Below are 22198 nucleotides of genomic sequence, written 5' to 3' on the forward strand. Positions count from 1 at the left end.
GCACGGGGTTAGATACAGTGTAAATCTCCCTCTACACTGTCCCCATCAAACACTCCCAGGACAGGTACCGCACGGGGTTAGATACAGAGTAATGTTTCCTCCCTCCTCTGCACGCCCATGATTTGCGGGTTTGAATCATGGCACCGTTTTTTTGGGAGGGGAACCCTGTGTGGCTGCTTGACCCCTTTTGACCTGGCCCTGTGACCTTTGCCCCCCGACCCAGGGACGCCAAGGCCTGCGTGATCCACGGTACTGACCTGAAGGATATGGTGCAGGATCAACTGGATCAGATTCTAGCCAATCACACAGAGATCGTCTTCGCTCGCACTTCTCCCCAACAGAAGCTGATTATCGTGGAGGGGTGTCAGCGACAGGTAGGTCCCCTATATCATGAGGCATGGACACCCTCCCCCATAAAACCGAGACTGAGTCTGCGGCCCATGGCCGATGAGTTGCTTTCTTGATCGCGCAATGGCATGGGAGGTCTCGGTATGATCGCAACTGCACTGGCCCTCGCGGTTTCCTGCATAGCTGGAAATTTCAAGCACTGGGTTACAAGCTAGGAAGCTTCCTAGCAGCTTCCCCACCACCCACCCCCTCCCGCCAGCCAATCTGCAAATGTACCAGAATGTAGCATTATTTTAAATGCGCCAATTGATCTCTGGCTGACCCGAGCGTTATTGTAAACACGCCAATTGATCTCTGGCTGACCTGAGCGTTATTGTAAACACGCCAATTGATCTCTGGCTGACCCGAGCGTTATTGTAAACGCGCCAATTGATCTCTGGCTGACCCGAGCGTTATTGTAAACACGCCAATTGATCTCTGGCTGACCCGAGGTTGTCATTATTTAATAGCATTTGGCCCTGGGCGGCCTCCAGGGCCACCTCAGCAGGATAGGAAGCCCACTGCCATTCCTCCGGGTGTTTCTTTTCGTTTCTCGCTGGGCGGCGTGACTGTTTCTCTGCTCCCCCCGGCAGGGCGCCATCGTGGCCGTGACGGGAGACGGCGTCAACGACTCGCCCGCCTTGAAGAAGGCAGACATCGGCGTCGCCATGGGGATCTCGGGCTCCGACGTCTCCAAGCAGGCGGCCGACATGATCCTACTGGACGACAATTTCGCCTCCATCGTGACGGGTGTGGAAGAAGGTGGGGGAGGGGGGAGAGGGGGAGGGGGGAGGGGAAGTGATGGACTGGCGTGCTCCTGGAGTTGTGGGGGGCTCAGCGTCGCGCAGGGAGGTGGACTCTGTGCTCTTTCAGTCCAAGGGGGGGGGAAGGATGGGAGGCTCCCTAATGGATCTGGGATCTTTCCTGTGCATTTCTTGGCTCAGAACCACACCACAACAGGGGTGATTTAATGTGGCGGTTTGTTACTTCCACAGGACGCCTGATATTCGACAACCTGAAGAAGTCCATCGCCTACACACTGACCAGCAACATTCCAGAAATCACCCCGTTTCTCCTCTTCATCGTGGCCAACATCCCTCTCCCTCTTGGGACCGTCACCATCCTCTGCATCGACCTGGGCACAGACATGGTGAGTGACTGAGGAAGAGGGAGAGAGAGAGAGAGAGAGAGAGAACAAGAGCATGGAGGGAGGAGGGAGGGAGGGGAAGTGAACAAGAAAGGGAGAGAGTGATGGAGAGCGAGGGGAAGAGACCGAGCAAGAGAGAGGAAGAGAAGGAAATAATTGGAGGGAGGGAAAAGAGGGGAGGGGTTTGAAGCAAAGGGGAATGAAGGAGAGGGTAATTGGAGAGGAGAAGAATTGGAGATCCCCCTCCAATTGGAGGGGAGGGGAGTTTGAGGGTGGGGGGATTGGACTGGAGGATAATTTGACGGGAGGGGTATTGGAGGGGAGGGGGGAATTGTAGGGGAGGGAGTTGTTTTTATTTTATTATTCACTTATGGGATGTGGGCTTCGCTGGCCGGGCCCAGCATTTATTGCCCATCCCTAATTGCCCCTTGAGAAGGTGGGGGTGAGCTGCCTTCTTGAGCCGCTGCAGTCCCTGTGGTGTAGGTACACCCACTGTGCTGTTAGTGAGGGAGTTCCAGGATTTGGACCCAGCGACAGTGAAGGAATGGCCGATATATTTCCAAGTCAGGATGGTGAGTGACTTGGAGGGGAACTTCCAGGTGGTGGTGTTCCCATCTATCTGCTGCCCTTGTCGTTCTAGATGGTAGTGGTCGTGGGTTTGGAAGGTGCTGTCTAAGGAGCCTTGGTGAGTTTCTGCAGTGCATCTTTAGATTGTACACACACTGCTGCTACTGATGAAATGCTAAAGGAAGAAATCAGAGCCAGTACTGACTTAGAATAGATTTATTGACAGAGCCAAACATTACAGGTATATATCTCCTAACTCCACTCCTGTGTCAGTAAGTCTCTCTTTGCATGTGCTCAAGTAACCATCCAATCAATATCCTCCAACTGGCTGGGCTTATCCTCACTTGATGCAATTAACAGGATTTTGAGGGGAGGGGGATTATTGGTTCGTGGTTGGACGGTTCCTAATCTCTATTCTCCAATCACCAGGTTCCCGCGATCTCATTGGCTTACGAAGCGGCCGAGAGTGACATCATGAAACGCCAACCTCGAAACCCAAAAACGGACAAATTGGTGAATGAAAAGCTGATCAGCATGGCGTATGGACAGATTGGTGAGAGAGGGGGAACGAGGGGTGGGGGGGAGAGAGGAGGAGTGAGAGGGAACAAGGGAGAGCGGGGGGGAGAGGAAGGGAGGAGAGAAGGAGGGAGAGGGGAAGAGAGAGGGAGGTAGGGAGAGAGATGGTGAAAGAGAGAGAGAAATTGAATGGAGGGAGAGAGAGAGAGAAAGAAAGTGAATAGGAGAGAGAGAGAGGAAGATTGGTGTGAGAGGAAGGGAGAGAGGGAGGGACAGACGGAGTGGATAGAGAGAGATGGAGGGCCTATGGACAGGTCAGTGAGTGAGGGGGAGAGAGGGAGGGCGAAACGGAGGGGATAGAGAGCAATGGACGGCCTATGGACAGATCAGTGAGTGATGGGGGGAGAGAGAGAGAGAGGGAGGGAGGGAGAGGCAGAGGGGATAGAGAAGGATGGAGGATCAGTGATCCAAATAGTCATTTGGTAGCCCAGAACTTGAGTATTGCTGAAGCAAGAGACATGTCAAAGCTTTTTTGTCTTGTCCTCATCAGGACACTCGGCAAGAATACCAATATAAAGGGAAAACAACGAGGGAGGGAAAGAGAAAGAGAGGGAGGTGGATGGACGGATTGGAGAGAAAGGAAGATGGAACGTGAGGGAGGGAAACTGAGAGATGATGGCTGGCGAATTTCTGGGACAATCTAGCCAGCCAACAGACAGAGTGTGGAAGAGAGAGAAAGAAAGGGAATGAGAGAGACCGAGAGAGAGAGGGAGAAGTGTGAGGGGCGAGTAGAGGAGAGATGGGAATTTGAGAGGGGGTAGGGAGGGCAGAGGAGAGGGAGTGTGAGAGAGTGTGAGAGAGAGAGGGAGTGTGAGAGAGTGTCTAAGAGAGAGGGAGTGTGAGAGTGTCTCTAGGAGAGAGGGAGTGTGAGAGTGTCTCTAGGAGAGAGGGAGTGTGAGAGTGTGTCTAAGAGAGAGGGAGTATGAGAGAGTGTCTAAGAGAGAGGGAGTGTGAGAGTGTGTCTAAGAGAGAGGGAGTTTGAGAGAGTGTCTAAGACAGAGGGAGTGTGAGAGAGTGTCTAAGAGAGAGGGAGTGTGAGAGAGTGTCTAAGAGAGAGGGAGTGTGAGAGAGTGTCTAAGAGAGAGGGAGTGTGAGAGAGTGTCTAAGAGAGAGGGAGTGTGAGAGAGTGTCGAAGAGAGAGGGAGTGTGAGAGAGTGTCGAAGAGAGAGGGAGTGTGACAGAGTGTCGAAGAGAGAGGGAGTGTGAGAGAGTGTCGAAGAGAGAGGGAGTGTGAGAGAGTGTCGAAGAGAGAGGGAGTGTGAGAGAGTGTCGAAGAGAGAGGGAGTGTGAGACAGTGTCGAAGAGAGAGGGAGCGTGAGAGAGCGTCGAAGAGAGAGGGAGCGTGAGAGAGTGTCTAAGAGAGAGGGAGTGTGAGAGAGTGTCTAATAGAGAGAGAGCGTGAGAGAGTCTGTAAGAGAGAGGGAGTGTGAGAGAGTGTCTAAGAGAGAGAGAGAGGATGTGTGAGACTGTCTAAGAGAGAAGGAGTGTGAGAGTATCTAACAGAGAGGGAGTGTGATAATACCTAAGAGAGAGGGAGTGAGAGAGTGTCTAAGAGAGAGGGAGTCTGAGAGAGTGTCTAAGAGAGAGGGAGTCTGAGAGAGTGTCTAAGAGAGAGGGAGTGTGAGAGAGTGTCTAATAGAGAGAGAGTGTGAGAGAGTGTCTAATAGAGAGAGAGTGTGAGAGAGTCTCTAAGAGAGAGGGAGTGTGAGAGAGTCTCTAAGAGAGAGGGAGTGTGAGAGAGTGTCTAAGAGAGAGGGAGTGTGAGTGTCCCCAAGAGAGAGGGAGTGTGATAATACCTAAGAGAGAGGGAGTGAGAGAGTGTCTAAGAGAGAGGGAGTGTGAGAGAGTATCTAAGAGAGAGGGAGTGTGAGAGTGTCTCTAGGAGAGAGGGAGTGTGAGAGAGTGTCTAAGAGAGAGGGAGTGTGAGAGTGTCTCTAGGAGAGAGGGAGTGTGAGAGTGTGTCTAAGAGAGAGGGAGTTTGAGAGAGTGTCTAAGAGAGGGGGAGTGAGAGAGAGAGGGAGTGTGAGAGAGAGGGAGTGTGTAAGAGAGAGGGAGTGTGAGAGAGTCTCTAAGAGAGAGGGAGTGTGAGAGAGTCTCTAAGAGAGAGGGAGTGTGAGAGAGTCTCTAAGAGAGAGGGAGTGTGAGAGAGTCTCTAAGAGAGAGGGTGTGTGAGAGAGTGTCTAAGAGAGAGGGAGTGTGAGTGTCCCCAAGAGAGAGGGAGTGTGATAATACCTAAGAGAGAGGGAGTGAGAGAGTGTCTAAGAGAGAGGGAGTGTGAGAGAGTGTCTAATAGAGAGAGAGGGAGTGTGAGAGAGTGTCTAAGAGAGAGAGAGGGAGTGTGAGAGAGTGTCTAAGAGAGAGAGAGGGAGTGTGAGAGTGTCTCTAGGAGAGAGGGAGTGTGAGAGTGTCTCTAGGAGAGAGGGAGTGTGAGAGTGTGTCTAAGAGAGAGGGAGTTTGAGAGAGTGTCTAAGAGAGGGGGAGTGAGAGAGAGAGGGAGTGTGAGAGAGAGGGAGTGTGTAAGAGAGAGGGAGTGTGAGAGTGTCTCTAGGAGAGAGGGAGTGTGAGAGAGTCTCTAAGAGAGAGGGTGTGTGAGAGAGTGTCTAAGAGAGAGGGAGTGTGAGTGTCCCCAAGAGAGAGGGAGTGTGATAATACCTAAGAGAGAGGGAGTGAGAGAGTGTCTAAGAGAGAGGGAGTGTGAGAGAGTGTCTAAGAGAGAGGGAGTGTGAGAGTGTCTCTAGGAGAGAGGGAGTGTGAGAGAGTCTCTAAGAGAGAGGGAGTGTGAGAGAGTGTCTAAGAGAGAGAGAGTGTGAGAGAGTGTCTAAGAGAAAGGGAGTGTGAGAGTGTGTTTAAGAGAGAGGGAGTGTGATAGTGTGTCTAAGAGAGAGGGAGTGTGAGAGTGTGTTTAAGAGAGAGGGAGTGTGAGAGAGTGTCTAAGAGAGAGGGAGTGTGAGAATCTCTAAGAAAGAGAGGGAGTGTGAGTGTCCCCAAGAGAGAGGGAGTGTGAGTGTGTGTCTAAGAGAGAGGGAGTGTGAGAGAGTATCTAAGAGAGAGGGAGTGTGAGAGACTATCTAAGAGAGAGGGAGTGTGAGAGAGTGTCTAAGAGAGAGGGAGTGTGAGAGTGTGTCTAAGAGAGAGGAAGTGTGAGAGAGTGTCGAAGAGAGAGGGAGTGTGAGAGAGTGTCTAAGAGAGAGGGAGTGAGAGAGTGTCTAAGAGAGAGGAAGTGTGAGAGTGTGTCTAAGAGAGAGGGAGTGTGAGAGAGTGTCTAAGAGAGAGGTAGTGTGAGAGAGTGTCTAAGAGAGAGGGAGTGTGAGAGAGTCTCTAAGAGAGAGCGAGTGTGAGAAATTGTGAAAGAGAGAGGGTGTGTGAGAGGGTGTCTAAGAGAGAAGGAGTGTGAGAGAGTGTCTAAGAGAGAAGGAATGTGAGAGAGTGTCTAAGAGAGAGAAAGTGTGAGAGAGTGTCTAAGAGAGGGGGAGTGTGAGAGAGTGTCTAAGAGAGAGGGAGTGTGAGAGTGTGTCTAAGAGAGAGGGAGTGTGAGAGAGTGTCTAAGAGAGAGAGAGTGTGAGAGAGTGCCGAAGAGAGAGGGAGTGTGAGAGAGTGTCTAAGAGAGAGGGAGTGTGAGAGTATCTAAGAGAGAGGGAGTGTGAGAATATCTAAGAGAGAGGGAGTGTGAGTGAGAGTCTAAGAGAGAGGGAGTGAGAGAGTGTCTAAGAGAGAGGGAGTGAGAGAGTGTCTCTAAGAGAGAGGGAGTGTGAGAGACTATCTAAGAGAGAGGGAGTGTGAGAGAGTGTCTAAGAGAGAGGGAGTGTGAGAGTGTGTCTAAGAGAGGGAGCGTGAGAGAGTGTCGAAGAGAGAGGGAGTGTGAGAGAGTGTCTAAGAGAGAGGGAGTGAGAGAGTGTCTAAGATAGAGGGAGTGTGAGAGGGTGTCTAAGAGAGAAGGAGTGTGAGAGAGTGTCTAAGAGAGAGAGAGTGTGAGAGAGTGTCTAAGAGAGGGGGAGTGTGAGAGAGTCTCTAAGAGAGAGGGAGTGTGAGAGTGTGTCTAAGAGAGAGGGAGTGTGAGAGAGTGTCTAAGAGAGAGGGAGTGTGAGGGAGTGTCTAAGAGAGAGGGAGTGTGAGGGAGTGTGTAAGAGAGAGGGAGTGTGAGGGAGTGTGTAAGAGAGAGGGAGTGTGAGAGAGTGTCTAAGAGAGAGGGAATGTGAGAGAGTGTCTAAGAGAGAGGGAGTGTGAGGGAGTGTGTAAGAGAGAGGGAGTGTGAGAGAGTGTCTAAGAGAGAGGGAGTGTGAGGGAGTGTCTAAGAGAGAGGGAGTGTGAGGGAGTGTGTAAGAGAGAGGGAGTGTGAGGGAGTGTGTAAGAGAGAGGGAGTGTGAGAGAGTGTCTAAGAGAGAGGGAATGTGAGAGAGTGTCTAAGAGAGAGGGAGTGTGAGGGAGTGTGTAAGAGAGAGGGAGTGTGAGAGAGTGTCTAAGAGAGAGGGAGTGTGAGGGAGTATGTAAGAGAGAGAGAGTGTGAGAGTGTGTCTAAGAGAGAGGGAGTGTGAGGGACTGTGTAAGAGAGAGCGAGTGTGAGAGATTGTGAAAGAGACAGGGTGTGTGAGAGGGAGTGTGAGAGAGTGTCTAAGAGAGAGAGAGAGGATGTGTGAGACTGTCTAAGAGAGAAGGAGTGTGAGAGTATCTAACAGAGAGGGAGTGTGATAATACCTAAGAGAGAGGGAGTGAGAGAGTGTCTAAGAGAGAGGGAGTCTGAGAGAGTGTCTAAGAGAGAGGGAGTCTGAGAGAGTGTCTAAGAGAGAGGGAGTGTGAGAGAGTGTCTAATAGAGAGAGAGTGTGAGAGAGTGTCTAATAGAGAGAGAGTGTGAGAGAGTCTCTAAGAGAGAGGGAGTGTGAGAGAGTGTCTAAGAGAGAGGGAGTGTGAGTGTCCCCAAGAGAGAGGGAGTGTGATAATACCTAAGAGAGAGGGAGTGAGAGAGTGTCTAAGAGAGAGGGAGTGTGAGAGAGTATCTAAGAGAGAGGGAGTGTGAGAGTGTCTCTAGGAGAGAGGGAGTGTGAGAGAGTGTCTAAGAGAGAGGGAGTGTGAGAGTGTCTCTAGGAGAGAGGGAGTGTGAGAGTGTGTCTAAGAGAGAGGGAGTTTGAGAGAGTGTCTAAGAGAGGGGGAGTGAGAGAGAGAGGGAGTGTGAGAGAGAGGGAGTGTGCAAGAGAGAGGGAGTGTGAGAGAGTCTCTAAGAGAGAGGGAGTGTGAGAGAGTCTCTAAGAGAGAGGGAGTGTGAGAGAGTCTCTAAGAGAGAGGGTGTGTGAGAGAGTGTCTAAGAGAGAGGGAGTGTGAGTGTCCCCAAGAGAGAGGGGGTGTGATAATACCTAAGAGAGAGGGAGTGAGAGAGTGTCTAAGAGAGAGGGAGTGTGAGAGAGTGTCTAATAGAGAGGGAGTGTGAGAGAGTGTCTAAGAGAGAGAGAGGGAGTGTGAGAGAGTGTCTAAGAGAGAGAGAGGGAGTGTGAGAGTGTCTCTAGGAGAGAGGGAGTGTGAGAGTGTCTCTAGGAGAGAGGGAGTGTGAGAGTGTGTCTAAGAGAGAGGGAGTTTGAGAGAGTGTCTAAGAGAGGGGGAGTGAGAGAGAGAGGGAGTGTGAGAGAGAGGGAGTGTGTAAGAGAGAGGGAGTGTGAGAGTGTCTCTAGGAGAGAGGGAGTGTGAGAGAGTCTCTAAGAGAGAGGGTGTGTGAGAGAGTGTCTAAGAGAGAGGGAGTGTGAGTGTCCCCAAGAGAGAGGGAGTGTGATAATACCTAAGAGAGAGGGAGTGAGAGAGTGTCTAAGAGAGAGGGAGTGTGAGAGAGTGTCTAAGAGAGAGGGAGTGTGAGAGTGTCTCTAGGAGAGAGGGAGTGTGAGAGAGTCTCTAAGAGAGAGGGAGTGTGAGAGAGTGTCTAAGAGAGAGAGAGTGTGAGAGAGTGTCTAAGAGAAAGGGAGTGTGAGAGTGTGTTTAAGAGAGAGGGAGTGTGATAGTGTGTCTAAGAGAGAGGGAGTGTGAGAGTGTGTTTAAGAGAGAGGGAGTGTGAGAGAGTGTCTAAGAGAGAGGGAGTGTGAGAATCTCTAAGAAAGAGAGGGAGTGTGAGTGTCCCCAAGAGAGAGGGAGTGTGAGTGTGTGTCTAAGAGAGAGGGAGTGTGAGAGAGTATCTAAGAGAGAGGGAGTGTGAGAGACTATCTAAGAGAGAGGGAGTGTGAGAGAGTGTCTAAGAGAGAGGGAGTGTGAGAGTGTGTCTAAGAGAGAGGAAGTGTGAGAGAGTGTCGAAGAGAGAGGGAGTGTGAGAGAGTGTCTAAGAGAGAGGGAGTGAGAGAGTGTCTAAGAGAGAGGGAGTGTGAGAGTGTGTCTAAGAGAGAGGGAGTGTGAGAGAGTGTCTAAGAGAGAGGTAGTGTGAGAGAGTGTCTAAGAGAGAGGGAGTGTGAGAGAGTCTCTAAGAGAGAGCGAGTGTGAGAAATTGTGAAAGAGAGAGGGTGTGTGAGAGGGTGTCTAAGAGAGAAGGAGTGTGAGAGAGTGTCTAAGAGAGAAGGAATGTGAGAGAGTGTCTAAGAGAGAGGGAGTGTGAGAGAGTGTCTAAGAGAGGGGGAGTGTGAGAGAGTGTCTAAGAGAGAGGGAGTGTGAGAGTGTGTCTAAGAGAGAGGGAGTGTGAGAGAGTGTCTAAGAGAGAGAGAGTGTGAGAGAGTGCCGAAGAGAGAGGGAGTGTGAGAGAGTGTCTAAGAGAGAGGGAGTGTGAGAGTATCTAAGAGAGAGGGAGTGTGAGTGAGAGTCTAAGAGAGAGGGAGTGAGAGAGTGTCTAAGAGAGAGGGAGTGAGAGAGTGTCTCTAAGAGAGAGGGAGTGTGAGAGACTATCTAAGAGAGAGGGAGTGTGAGAGAGTGTCTAAGAGAGAGGGAGTGTGAGAGTGTGTCTAAGAGAGGGAGCGTGAGAGAGTGTCGAAGAGAGAGGGAGCGTGAGAGAGTGTCTAAGAGAGAGGGAGTGAGAGAGTGTCTAAGATAGAGGGAGTGTGAGAGGGTGTCTAAGAGAGAAGGAGTGTGAGAGAGTGTCTAAGAGAGAGAGAGTGTGAGAGAGTGTCTAAGAGAGAGGGAGTGTGAGAGTGTGTCTAAGAGAGAGGGAGTGTGAGAGAGTGTCTAAAGAGAGAGAGAGTGTGAGAGAGTGTCTAAGAGAAAGGGAGTGTGAGAGTGTGTTTAAGAGAGAGGGAGTGTGAGAGAGTCTCTAAGAGAGAGGGAGTGTGAGAGAGTGTCTAAGAGAGAGGGAGTGTGAGAGTGTGTCTAAGAGAGAGGGAGTGTGAGAGTGTGTTTAAGAGAGAGGGAGTGTGAGAGAGTGTCTAAGAGAGAGGGAGTGTGAGAATATCTAAGAAAGTGAGGGAGTGTGAGTGTCCCCAAGAGAGAGGTAGTGTGAGTCTGTGTCTAAGAGAGAGGGAGTGTGAGAGAGTATCTAAGAGAGAGGGAGTGTGAGAGAGTGTCTAAGAGAGAGGGAGTGTGAGAGAGTGTCTAAGAGAGAGGGAGTGTGAGAGAGTGTATAAGAGAGAGGGAGTGTGAGAGAGTGTCGAAGAGAGAGGGAGTGTGAGAGAGTGTCTAAGAGAGAGGGAGTGTGAGTGAGAGTCTAAGAGAGAGGGAGTGAGAGAGTGTCTCTAGAGAGAGGGAGTATGAGAGATTGTGAGAGAGAGGGAGTATGAGAGATTGTGAGAGAGAGCGAGTGTGAGAGAGAGCGAGTGTGAGAGAGAGCGAGTGTGAGAGAGAGCGAGTGTGAGAGAGAGCGAGTGTGAGAGAGAGCGAGTGTGAGAGAGAGCGAGTGTGAGAGAGAGCGAGTGTGAGAGAGCGAGTGTGAGAGAGAGCGAGTGTGAGAGAGAGCGAGTGTGAGAGAGAGCGAGTGTGAGAGAGAGCGAGTGTGAGAGAGAGCGAGTGTGAGAGAGAGCGAGTGTGAGAGAGAGCGAGTGTGAGAGAGAGCGAGTGTGAGAGAGAGCGAGTGTGAGAGAGAGCGAGTGTGAGAGAGAGCGAGTGTGAGGAGAGCGAGGGTGAGAGAGAGCGAGTGTGAGAGAGAGGGAGTGTGAGAGATTCTGTAAGAGAGAGAGGAGTGTGTGACAGAGGCAGAGAGAGAGGGAGTGTGAGAGAGAGGAGTGTGAGAGATTCTGTAAGAGAGAGAGGGAGTGTGTGTGACAGAGGCAGAGAGAGAGGGAGTGTGAGAGATTCCTCTAAGAAAGAGAGGGAGTGTGTGACAGAGGCAGAGAGAGAGGGAGTGTGAGAGAGAGTAACTGTGAGAGAGAGTGTGTGACAGAGGCAGAGAGAGAGGGAGTGTGAGAGAGAGGGAGTGTGAGAGATTCTCTAAGAAAGAGAGGGAGTGTGTGACAAGGCAGAGAGAGAGGGAGTGTGAGAGAGAGGGAGTGTGAGAGAGAGCGAGTGTGAGAGAGAGCGAGTGTGAGAGAGAGCGAGTGTGAGAGAGAGCGAGTGTGAGAGAGAGCGAGTGTGAGAGAGAGCGAGTGTGAGTGAGAGCGAGTGTGAGAGAGAGCGAGTGTGAGAGAGAGCGAGTGTGAGAGAGAGGGAGTGTGAGAGATTCTCTAAGAAAGAGAGGGAGTGTGAGAGATTCTCTAAGAAAGAGAGGGAGTGTGTGACAGAGGCAGAGAGAGAGGGAGTGTGAGAGAGAGTAACTGTGAGAGAGAGTGTGTGACAGAGGCAGAGAGAGAGGGAGTATGAGAGAGAGGGAGTGTGAGAGATTCCTCTAAGAAAGAGAGGGAGTGTGTGACAGAGGCAGAGAGAGAGGGAGTGTGAGAGAGAGCGAGTGTGAGAGAGAGGGAGTGTGAGAGATTCTCTAAGAAAGAGAGGGAGTGTGAGAGATTCTCTAAGAAAGAGAGGGAGTGTGTGACAGAGGCAGAGAGAGAGGGAGTGTGAGAGAGAGCGAGTGTGAGAGAGAGGGAGTGTGAGAGATTCTCTAAGAAAGAGAGGGAGTGTGAGAGATTCTCTAAGAAAGAGAGGAGTGTGTGACAGAGGCAGAGAGAGAGGGAGTGTGAGAGAGAGTAACTGTGAGAGAGAGTGTGTGACAGAGGCAGAGAGAGAGGGAGTGTGAGAGAGAGTAACTGTGAGAGAGAGTGTGTGACAGAGGCAGAGAGAGAGGGAGTGTGAGAGAGAGCGAGTGTGAGAGAGAGGGAGTGTGAGAGATTCTCTAAGAAAGAGAGGGAGTGTGTGACAGAGGCAGAGAGAGAGGGAGTGTGAGAGAGAGGGAGTGTGAGAGATTCTCTAAGAAAGAGAGGGAGTGTGTGACAGAGGCAGAGAGAGAGGGAGTGTGAGAGAGAGCGAGTGTGAGAGAGAGGGAGTGTGAGAGAGAGGGAGTGTGAGAGATTCTCTAAGAAAGAGAGGGAGTGTGAGAGATTCTCTAAGAAAGAGAGGAGTGTGTGACAGAGGCAGAGAGAGAGGGAGTGTGAGAGAGAGTAACTGTGAGAGAGAGTGTGTGACAGAGGCAGAGAGAGAGGGAGTGTGAGAGAGAGGGAGTGTGAGAGATTCTCTAAGAAAGAGAGGGAGTGTGTGACAGAGGCAGAGAGAGAGGGAGTGTGAGAGAGAGGGAGTGTGAGAGATTCTCTAAGAAAGAGAGGGAGTGTGTGACAGAGGCAGAGAGAGAGCGAGTGTGAGAGAGAGCGAGTGTGAGAGAGAGGGAGTGTGAGAGAGAGGGAGTGTGAGAGATTCTCTAAGAAAGAGAGGGAGTGTGAGAGATTCTCTAAGAAAGAGAGGGAGTGTGTGACAGAGCAGAGAGAGAGGAGTGTGAGAGAGAGGGAGTGTGAGAGATTCTCTAAGAAAGAGAGGGAGTGTGTGACAGAGGCAGAGAGAGAGGGAGTGTGAGAGAGAGTAACTGTGAGAGAGAGGGAGTGTGAGAGAGAGTAACTGTGAGAGAGAGGGAGTGTGAGAGATTCTCTAAGAAAGAGAGGGAGTGTGTGACAGAGGCAGAGAGAGAGGGAGTGTGAGAGAGAGGGAGTGTGAGAGTAACTGTGAGAGAGAGGGAGTGTGAGACAGAGGCAGAGAGAGAGGGAGTGTGAGAGAGAGGGAGTGTGTGACAGAGGCAGAGAGAGAGGGAGTGTGAGAGAGAGGGAGTGTGTGACAGAGGCAGAGAGAGAGAGAGAGAGCTGTAGGATTTTGGTCTGAGATTCTAACCGCTGTTCCAATCCCCCTCTCTCTCCGATAGGGATGATCCAGGCCCTTGGCGGGTTTTTCACATACTTTGTTATCTGGCTGAGAATGGATTCCTCCCCTACAGACTCCTCAACATTCGGCTGGACTGGGACGATCGCTCCAAGAACGACTTGGAGGACAGTTACGGGCAGGAGTGGGTGAGTGTGACAGCGAGACAGAGAGAAAGAAAAGGGGGAGAGTCTGTGTACGGAGCCTCTCGGTCCCGCCTCTCCCGAGGGGAGTCCGGGGACGGGAGCCTCTCCCCGAGGGGAGTCCGGGGACGGGAGCCTCTCCCCGAGGGGAGTCCGGGGACGGGAGCCTCTCCCCGAGGGGAGTCCGGGGACGGGAGCCTCTCCCCGAGGGAGTCCGGGGACGGGAGCCTCTCCCGAGGGGAGTCCGGGGACGGGAGCCTCTCCCCGAGGGGAGTCCGGGGACGGGAGCTGCTCAGTGCGCGGTGAAGTTTATGGATGTACATGAGGGTCATTGATTTCCTTGTTGCTAACGTTAACCCATTCTCTCTCCCCCCTCCCTCTCCCGCTCTCCCTCTCCCGCTCTCCCTCCCGCGCTCTGCCTCTCTCCCGCTCTCTCCCTCCCGCGCTCTGCCTCTCTCCCGCTCTCCCTCCCGCGCTCTGCCTCTCTCCCGCTCTCCTCCCGCGCTCTGCCTCTCTCCCGCTCTCCCTCCCGCGCTCTGCCTCTCTCCCGCTCTCCCTCCCGCGCTCTGCCTCTCTCCCGCTCTCCCTCCCGCGCTCTGCCTCTCTCCCGCTCTCCTCTCCCTCTCCCCCCCTCCCCCCTCCCCCCCTCTCTCCCCCTCCCTCTCCCGCTCCTGCTCTCCCTCCCGCGCTCTGCCTCTCTTCCGCTCTCCCTCCGCGCTCTGCCTCTCTCCCGCTCTCCCTCCCGCGCTCTGCCTCTCTCCCGCTCTCCCTCCCGCGCTCTGCCTCTCTCCCGCTCTCCCTCCCGCGCTCTGCCTCTCTCCCGCTCTCCCTCCCGCGCTCTGCCTCTCTCCCCGCTCTCCTCCCGCGCTCTGCCTCTCTCCCGCTCTCCCTCCCGCGCTCTGCCTCTCCCCCTCCCTCCCCCTCCCTCCCCCCCCCTCCCCCTCCCTCCCCCTCCCTCCCCCTCCCTCCCCCTCCCTCCCCCTCCCTCCCCCTCCCCCGCGCTCTCTCTCCCGCGCTCTCTCTCCCGCGCTCTCTCTCCCCCTCCCTCTCCCGCTCTCCCTCTCCCGCTCTCCCTCTCCCGCTCTCCCTCCCGCGCTCTCCCTCTCTCCCGCTCTCCCTCCCGCGCTCTGCCTCTCTCCCGCTCTCCCTCCGCGCTCTGCCTCCTCTCCCGCTCTCCCTCCCGCGCTCTGCTCTCTCCCGCTCTCCCTCCCGCGCTCTGCCTCTCTCCCGCTCTCCCTCCCTCCCCTCCCTCCCTCCCCTCCCTCCGCGCTCTCCTCCCGCGCTCTCCCTCCCGCTCTCTCCCTCCCGCTCTCTCTCCCCGCTCTCTCTCCCCCGCTCTCTCTCCCCCGCTCTCTCTCCCCGCTCTCTCTCCCCCGCTCTCTCTCCCCCGCTCTCTCTCCCCCGCTCTCTCTCCCCCGCTCTCTCTCCCCGCTCTCTCTCCCGCTCTCTCTCCCGCTCTCTCTCCCGCTCTCTCTCCCGCTCTCTCTCCCGCTCTCCCCTCCCTCTCCCAGACCTACGAGCAGCGGAAGATTGTGGAGTTCACCTGCCACACTGCCTTCTTTGTCAGCATCGTGGTTGTCCAGTGGGCTGACCTCCTCATTTGCAAACCCGCCGCAACTCCATCTTCCAACAAGGATGAAGTAGGTATTCACTGTGGGGGCGGGGCGGGGCAATGGGGGAAGAGATTGGCGAGGGCGGGCGGGACGAGGAGCCGGAAGAGGAGCAGGGCGTCCGTGAACGATAACGGTGGGGGATTCTAGCGGGTACCAATAGCAGAGCCCGGGACGAGAGAGGAGAGAAAGTGGGAGAGTAGCTCGAGAGTGATTGTCGGTGCTCACTGCACAGCCGGGTCGTGCTTCCCTCACCCCCGTCCTGTCCAACCCAGGAACAAGATCCTGATCTTTGGTCTTTTCGAGGAGACGGCCTTGGCGGCTTTCCTCTCCTACTGCCCGGGCACGGATGTGGCTCTCCGGATGTACCCACTGAAGTAAGTGCTGGCAGAGCGAGGGCAGGGCATGGCGACCGGACGTGCTCAGTCGGGACCACAGACCGGGTTGGGGGGGGCCTTGTGAGGGGAGGGGGGGGTAGGGAATGGCGGAGGGGGAGTGGCAATGGGGCAAGGGGGAACGGGAGGTAGGGAGCTCCAAATAAGAGGAAGAGGAGAGGGTGTGTCAGGCAGGAGGAGGTGGCTGACGACTGGGAACGGTTACCGAGGCGCTCGTTAGGGGCTGGAGGAGGTTACAGAGATAGGGAGTGTTGTAGGGGCTGGAGGAGGTTACAGAGATAGGGAGGGTTGTAGGGACTGGAGGTTACAGAGATAGGGAGGGTTGTAGGGGACTGGAGGAGGTTACAGAGATAGGGAGGGTTGTAGGGGGCTGGAGGAGGTTACAGACATAGGGAGGGGTGTAGGGGCTGGAGGAGGTTACGGAGATAGGGAGGGTTGTAGGGGCTGGAGGAGGTTACAGAGATAGGGAGGGTTGTAAGGGCTGGGGGAGGTTACAGAGATAGGGAGGGTTGTAGGGGCTGGAGGAGGTTACAGAGATAGGGAGGGTTGTAGGGGCTGGCGGAGGTTACAGAGATAGGGAGGGTTGTAGGGGCTGGAGGAGGTTACAGAGATAGGGTGGGGTATAGGGGCTGGAGGAGGTTACAGAGATAGGGAGGGTTGTCAGGGCTAGAGGAGGTTACAGAGATAGGGAGGGTTGTAGGGGCTGGAGGAGGTTACAGAGATAGGGAGGGTTGTAGGGACTGGAGGAGGTTACAGAGATAGGGAGGGGTGTAGAGGCTGGAGGAGGTTACAGAGATAGGGAGGGGTGTAGGGGCTGGAGGAGGTTACAGAGATAGGGAGGGTTGTAGGGGCTGGAGGAGGTTACAGAGATAGGGAGGGTTGTAGGGACTGGAGGAGGTTACAGAGATAGGGAGGGTTGTAGGGGCTGGAGGAGGTGACAGAGATAGGGAGGGGTGTAGGGGCTGGAGGATTTACAGAGATAGGGAGGGTTGTCAGGGCTAGAGGAGGTTACAGAGATAGGGAGGGTTGTAGGGGCTGGAGGAGGTTACAGAGATAGGGAGGGTTGTATGGACTGGAGGAGGTTACAGAGATAGGGAGGGGCGTAGAGGCTGGAGGAGGTTACAGAGATAGGGAGGGTTGTAAGGGCTGGAGGAGGTTACAGAGATAGGGAGGGGTGTCGGGGCTGGATGAGGTTACAGAGATAGGGAGGGGTGTCGGGGCTGGAGGAGGTTACAGAGATAGGGAGGGTTGTCGGGGCTGGAGGAGGTTACAGAGATAGGGAGGGTTGTAGGGACTGGAGGAGGTTACAGAGATAGGGAGGGTTTTAGGGACTGGAGGAGGTTACAGAGATAGGGAGGGGTGTAGGGGCTGGAGGAGGTTACAGAGATAGGGAGGGTTGAAGGGACTGGAGGAGGTTACAGACATATGGAGGGTTGTAGGGGCTGGAGGAGGTTACAGAGATAGGGAGGGTTGTAAGGGCTGGAGGAAGTTATAGAGATATGGAGGGTTGTAGGAGCTGGAGGAGGTTACAGAGATAGGGAGTGTTGTAGGGCTGGAGGAGGTTACAGAGATAGGGAGGGTTGTAGGGGCTGGAGGAGGTTACAGAGATAGGGAGGGTTGTAGAGGCTGGAGGAGGGTTACAGAGATAGGGAGGGTTGTAGGGGGCTGGAGGAGGTTACAGAGATAGGGAGGGTTGTAGGGGCTGGAGGAGGTTACAGAGATAGGGAGGATTGTAGGGGCTGGAGGAGGTTACAGAGATAGGGAGGGTTGTAGGGGCTGGAGGAGGTTACAGAGATAGGGTGGGGTGTAGGGGCTGGAGGAGGTTACAGAGATAGGGAGGGTTGTAGGGGCTGGAGGAGGTTACAGAGATAGGGAGGGTTGTAGAGGCTGGAGGAGGTTACAGAGATAGGGAGGGTTGTAGGGACTGGAGGAGGTTACAGAGATAGGGAGGGTTGTAGGGACTGGAGGAGGTTACAGAGATAGGGAGGGGTGTAGGGGCTGGAGGAGGTTACAGAGATAGGGAGGGGTGTAGGGACTGGAGGAGGTTACCGAGATAGGGAGGGTTGTAGGGGCTGGAGGAGGTTACAGAGATAGGAAGGGTTGTAGGGACTGGAGGAGGTAACAGAGATAGGGTGGGTTGTAGGGGCTGGAGTAGGTTACAGAGATAGGGAGGGGTGTAGGTGACTGGAGGAGGTTACAGAGATAGGGAGGGTTGTAGGGGGTTGGAGGAGGTTACAGAGATAGGGAGGGTTGTAGGGGCTGGAGGAGGTTACAGAGATAGGGAGGGTTGTAGGGGCTGGAGGAGGTTACAGAGATAGGGAGGGTTGTAGGGGCTGGAGGAGGTTACAGAGATAGGGAGCGTTGTAGGGGCTGGAGGAGGTTACAGAGATAGGGAGGGTTGTAGGGGCTGGCGGAGGTTACAGACATATGGAGGGTTGTAGGAGCTGGAGGAGGTTACAGAGATAGGGTGGGGTATAGGGGCTGGAGGAGGTTACAGAGATAGGGAGGGTTGTCAGGGCTAGAGGAGGTTACAGAGATAGGGAGGGTTGTAGGGACTGGAGGAGGTTACAGAGATAGGGAGGATTGTAGGGACTGGAGGAGGTTACAGAGATAGGGAGGGGTGTAGGGGCTGGAGGAGGTTACAGAGATAGGGAGGGTTGTAGAGGCTGGAGGAGGGTTACAGAGATAGGGAGGGTTGTAGGGGGCTGGAGGAGGTTACAGAGATAGGGAGGGTTGTAGGGACTGGAGGAGGTTACAGAGATAGGGAGGGTTGTAGGGACTGGAGGAGGTTACAGAGATAGGGAGGGGTGTAGGGGCTGGAGGAGGTTACAGAGATAGGGAGGGGTCGAATGGGCTGGAGGATGTTACAGAGATAGGGAGGGTTGTAGGGGCTGGAGGAGGTTACAGAGATAGGGAGGGTTGTAGGGGCTGGAGGAGGTTACAGAGATGGGGAGGGTTGTAGGGGCTGGAGGAGGTTACAGAGATAGGGAGGGTTGTAGGGGCTGGAGGAGGTTACAGATATGGGGTGGGTTGTTGGGGGCTGGAGGAGGTTACAGAGATAGGGAGGGTTGTTGGGGGCTGGAGGAGGTTACAGAGATAGGGAGGGTTGTAGGGTCTGGAGGAGGTTACAGAGATAGGGTGGGGTATAGGGGCTGGAGGAGGTTACAGAGATAGGGAGGGTTGTCAGGGCTAGAGGAGGTTACAGAGATAGGGAGGGTTGTAGGGACTGGAGGAGGTTACAGAGATAGGGAGGGTTGTAGGGACTGGAGGAGGTTACAGAGATAGGGAGGGGTGTAGGGGCTGGAGGAGGTTACAGAGATATGGAGGGGTGTAGGGGCTGGAGGAGGTTACAGAGATAGGGAGGGTTGTAGGGCTGGAGGAGGTTACAGAGATAGGGAGGGTTGTAGGGGCTGGAGGAGGTTACAGAGATAGGGAGGGTTGTAGAGGCTGGAGGAGGGTTACAGAGATAGGGAGGGTTGTAGGGGGCTGGAGGAGGTTACAGAGATAGGGAGGGTTGTAGGGGCTGGAGGAGGTTACAGAGATAGGGAGGGTTGTAGGGCTGGAGGAGGTTACAGAGATAGGGAGGGTTGTAGGGGCTGGAGGAGGTTACAGAGATAGGGAGGGTTGTAGAGGCTGGAGGAGGGTTACAGAGATAGGGAGGGTTGTAGGGGGCTGGAGGAGGTTACAGAGATAGGGAGGGTTGTAGGGGCTGGAGGAGGTTACAGAGATAGGGAGGGTTGTAGGGGCTGGAGGAGGTTACAGAGATAGGGAGGGTTGTAGGGGCTGGAGGAGGTTACAGAGATAGGGTGGGGTGTAGGGGCTGGAGGAGGTTACAGAGATAGGGAGGGTTGTAGGGGCTGGAGGAGGTTACAGAGATAGGGAGGGTTGTAGAGGCTGGAGGAGGTTACAGAGATAGGGAGGGTTGTAGGGACTGGAGGAGGTTACAGAGATAGGGAGGGTTGTAGGGACTGGAGGAGGTTACAGAGATAGGGAGGGGTGTAGGGGCTGGAGGAGGTCACAGAGATAGGGAGGGGTGTAGGGACTGGAGGAGGTTACCGAGATAGGGAGGGTTGTAGGGGCTGGAGGAGGTTACAGAGATAGGAAGGGTTGTAGGGACTGGAGGAGGTAACAGAGATAGGGTGGGTTGTAGGGGCTGGAGTAGGTTACAGAGATAGGGAGGGGTGTAGGTGACTGGAGGAGGTTACAGAGATAGGGAGGGTTGTAGGGGGTTGGAGGAGGTTACAGAGATAGGGAGGGTTGTAGGGGCTGGAGGAGGTTACAGAGATAGGGAGGGTTGTAGGGGCTGGAGGAGGTTACAGAGATAGGGAGGGTTGTAGGGGCTGGAGGAGGTTACAGAGATAGGGAGCGTTGTAGGGGCTGGAGGAGGTTACAGAGATAGGGAGGGTTGTAGGGGCTGGCGGAGGTTACAGACATATGGAGGGTTGTAGGAGCTGGAGGAGGTTACAGAGATAGGGTGGGGTATAGGGGCTGGAGGAGGTTACAGAGATAGGGAGGGTTGTCAGGGCTAGAGGAGGTTACAGAGATAGGGAGGGTTGTAGGGACTGGAGGAGGTTACAGAGATAGGGAGGATTGTAGGGACTGGAGGAGGTTACAGAGATAGGGAGGGGTGTAGGGGCTGGAGGAGGTTACAGAGATAGGGAGGGTTGTAGAGGCTGGAGGAGGGTTACAGAGATAGGGAGGGTTGTAGGGGGCTGGAGGAGGTTACAGAGATAGGGAGGGTTGTAGGGACTGGAGGAGGTTACAGAGATAGGGAGGGTTGTAGGGACTGGAGGAGGTTACAGAGATAGGGAGGGGTGTAGGGGCTGGAGGAGGTTACAGAGATAGGGAGGGGTCGAATGGGCTGGAGGATGTTACAGAGATAGGGAGGGTTGTAGGGGCTGGAGGAGGTTACAGAGATAGGGAGGGTTGTAGGGGCTGGAGGAGGTTACAGAGATGGGGAGGGTTGTAGGGGCTGGAGGAGGTTACAGAGATAGGGAGGGTTGTAGGGGCTGGAGGAGGTTACAGATATGGGGTGGGTTGTTGGGGGCTGGAGGAGGTTACAGAGATAGGGAGGGTTGTTGGGGGCTGGAGGAGGTTACAGAGATAGGGAGGGTTGTAGGGTCTGGAGGAGGTTACAGAGATAGGGTGGGGTATAGGGGCTGGAGGAGGTTACAGAGATAGGGAGGGTTGTCAGGGCTAGAGGAGGTTACAGAGATAGGGAGGGTTGTAGGGACTGGAGGAGGTTACAGAGATAGGGAGGGTTGTAGGGACTGGAGGAGGTTACAGAGATAGGGAGGGGTGTAGGGGCTGGAGGAGGTTACAGAGATATGGAGGGGTGTAGGGGCTGGAGGAGGTTACAGAGATAGGGAGGGTTGTAGGGCTGGAGGAGGTTACAGAGATAGGGAGGGTTGTAGGGGCTGGAGGAGGTTACAGAGATAGGGAGGGTTGTAGAGGCTGGAGGAGGGTTACAGAGATAGGGAGGGTTGTAGGGGGCTGGAGGAGGTAACAGAGATAGGGAGGGTTGTAGGGGCTGGAGGAGGTTACAGAGATAGGGAGGGTTGTAGAGGCTGGAGGAGGTTACAGAGATAGGGAGGGTTGTAGGGACTGGAGGAGGTTACAGAGATAGGGAGGGTTGTAGGGACTGGAGGAGGTTACAGAGATAGGGAGGGTTGTAGAGGCTGGAGGAGGGTTACAGAGATAGGGAGGGTTGTAGAGGCTGGAGGAGGTTACAGAGATAGGGAGGGTTGTAGGGACTGGAGGAGGTTACAGAGATAGGGAGGGTTGTAGGGACTGGAGGAGGTTACAGAGATAGGGAGGGGTGTAGGGGCTGGAGGAGGTTACAGAGATAGGGAGGGGTCGAATGGGCTGGAGGATGTTACAGAGATAGGGAGGGTTGTAGGGGCTGGAGGAGGTGACAGAGATAGGGAGGGTTGTAGGGGCTGGAGGAGGTTACAGAGATGGGGAGGGTTGTAGGGGCTGGAGGAGGTTACAGAGATAGGGAGGGTTGTAGGGGCTGGAGGAGGTTACAGATATGGGGTGGGTTGTTGGGGGCTGGAGGAGGTTACAGAGGTAGGGAGGGTTGTTGGGGGCTGGAGGAGGTTACAGAGATAGGGAGGGTTGTAGGGTCTGGAGGAGGTTACAGAGATAGGGAGGGGTGTAGGGGCTGGAGGAGGGTTACAGAGATAGGGAGGGTTGTAGGGGGCTGGAGGAGGTGACAGAGATAGGGAGGGTTGTAGGGGTTGGAGGAGGTTACAGAGATAGGGAGGGTTGTAGGGGTTGGAGGAGGTTACGGAGATAGGGAGGGTTGTAGGGGCTGGAGGAGGTTACAGAGATAGGGAAGGTTGTAGGGGCTGGCGGGGGTTACAGAGATAGGGAGGGTGGTAGAGGCTGGAGGAGGTTACAGAGATAGGGAGGGTTGGAGGGGCTGGAGGAGGTTACAGAGAAAGGGAGGGTTGTAGGGACTGGAGGAGGTTACAGAGAAAGGGAGGGTTGTAGGGACTGGAGGAGGTAACAGAGATAGGGTGGGTTGTAGGGGCTGAAGTAGGTTACAGAGATAGGGAGGGGTGTAGGTGACTGGAGGAGGTTACAGAGATAGGGAGCGTTGTAGGGGGTTGGAGGAGGTTACAGAGATAGAGAGGGGTGTAGGGGCTGGAGGAGGTTACAGAGATAGGGAGGGTTGTAGGGGCTGGAGGAGGTTACAGAGATTGGGAGGGTTGTAGGGGCTGGAGGAGGTTACAGAGATAGGGAGCGTTGTAGGGGCTGGAGGAGGTTACAGAAATAGGGAGGGTTGTAGGGGCTGGCGGAGGTTACAGAGATAGGGAGGGTTGTAGGGGCTGGAGGAGGTTACAGAGATAGGGTGGGGTATAGGGGCTGGAGGAGGTTACAGCGATAGGGAGGGTTGTCAGGGCTAGAGGAGGTTACAGAGATAGGGAGGGTTGTAGGGACTGGAGGAGGTTACAGAGATAGGGAGGGTTGTAGGGACTGGAGGAGGTTACAGAGATAGGGAGGGGTGTAGGGGCTGGAGGAGGTTACAGAGATATGGAGGGGTGTAGGGGCTGGAGGAGGTTACCGAGATAGGGAGGGTTGTAGGGCTGGAGGAGGTTACAGAGATAGGGAGGGTTGTAGGGGCTGGAGGAGGTTACAGAGATAGGGAGGGTTGTAGAGGCTGGAGGAGGGTTACAGAGATAGGGAGGGTTGTAGGGGACTGGAGGAGGTTA

General features: G+C 54.5%; 1 pseudogene across 1 annotated transcript in view; it reads left to right on the forward strand.

Moving 5' to 3' along the window:
* The first annotated feature begins 223 nt into the window (after positions 1 to 223).
* LOC144677008 (sodium/potassium-transporting ATPase subunit alpha-2-like) overlaps positions 224 to 22198 on the forward strand; it is a 41716-nt pseudogene continuing 19741 nt past the window's right edge. Inside the window, exons 1-7 of the transcript XR_013575474.1 lie at positions 224 to 374; positions 981 to 1149; positions 1383 to 1537; positions 2531 to 2654; positions 12838 to 12982; positions 14488 to 14616; positions 14862 to 14963. The product of XR_013575474.1 is annotated as a sodium/potassium-transporting ATPase subunit alpha-2-like (transcript). The remainder of the gene's footprint in view (positions 375 to 980; positions 1150 to 1382; positions 1538 to 2530; positions 2655 to 12837; positions 12983 to 14487; positions 14617 to 14861; positions 14964 to 22198) is intronic.

The sequence above is a fragment of the Cetorhinus maximus genome, unplaced genomic scaffold (genome assembly GCF_964194155.1).
Source record: "Cetorhinus maximus unplaced genomic scaffold, sCetMax3.hap1.1 HAP1_SCAFFOLD_2121, whole genome shotgun sequence".
Taxonomy (NCBI): Eukaryota; Metazoa; Chordata; class Chondrichthyes; order Lamniformes; family Cetorhinidae; genus Cetorhinus; species Cetorhinus maximus.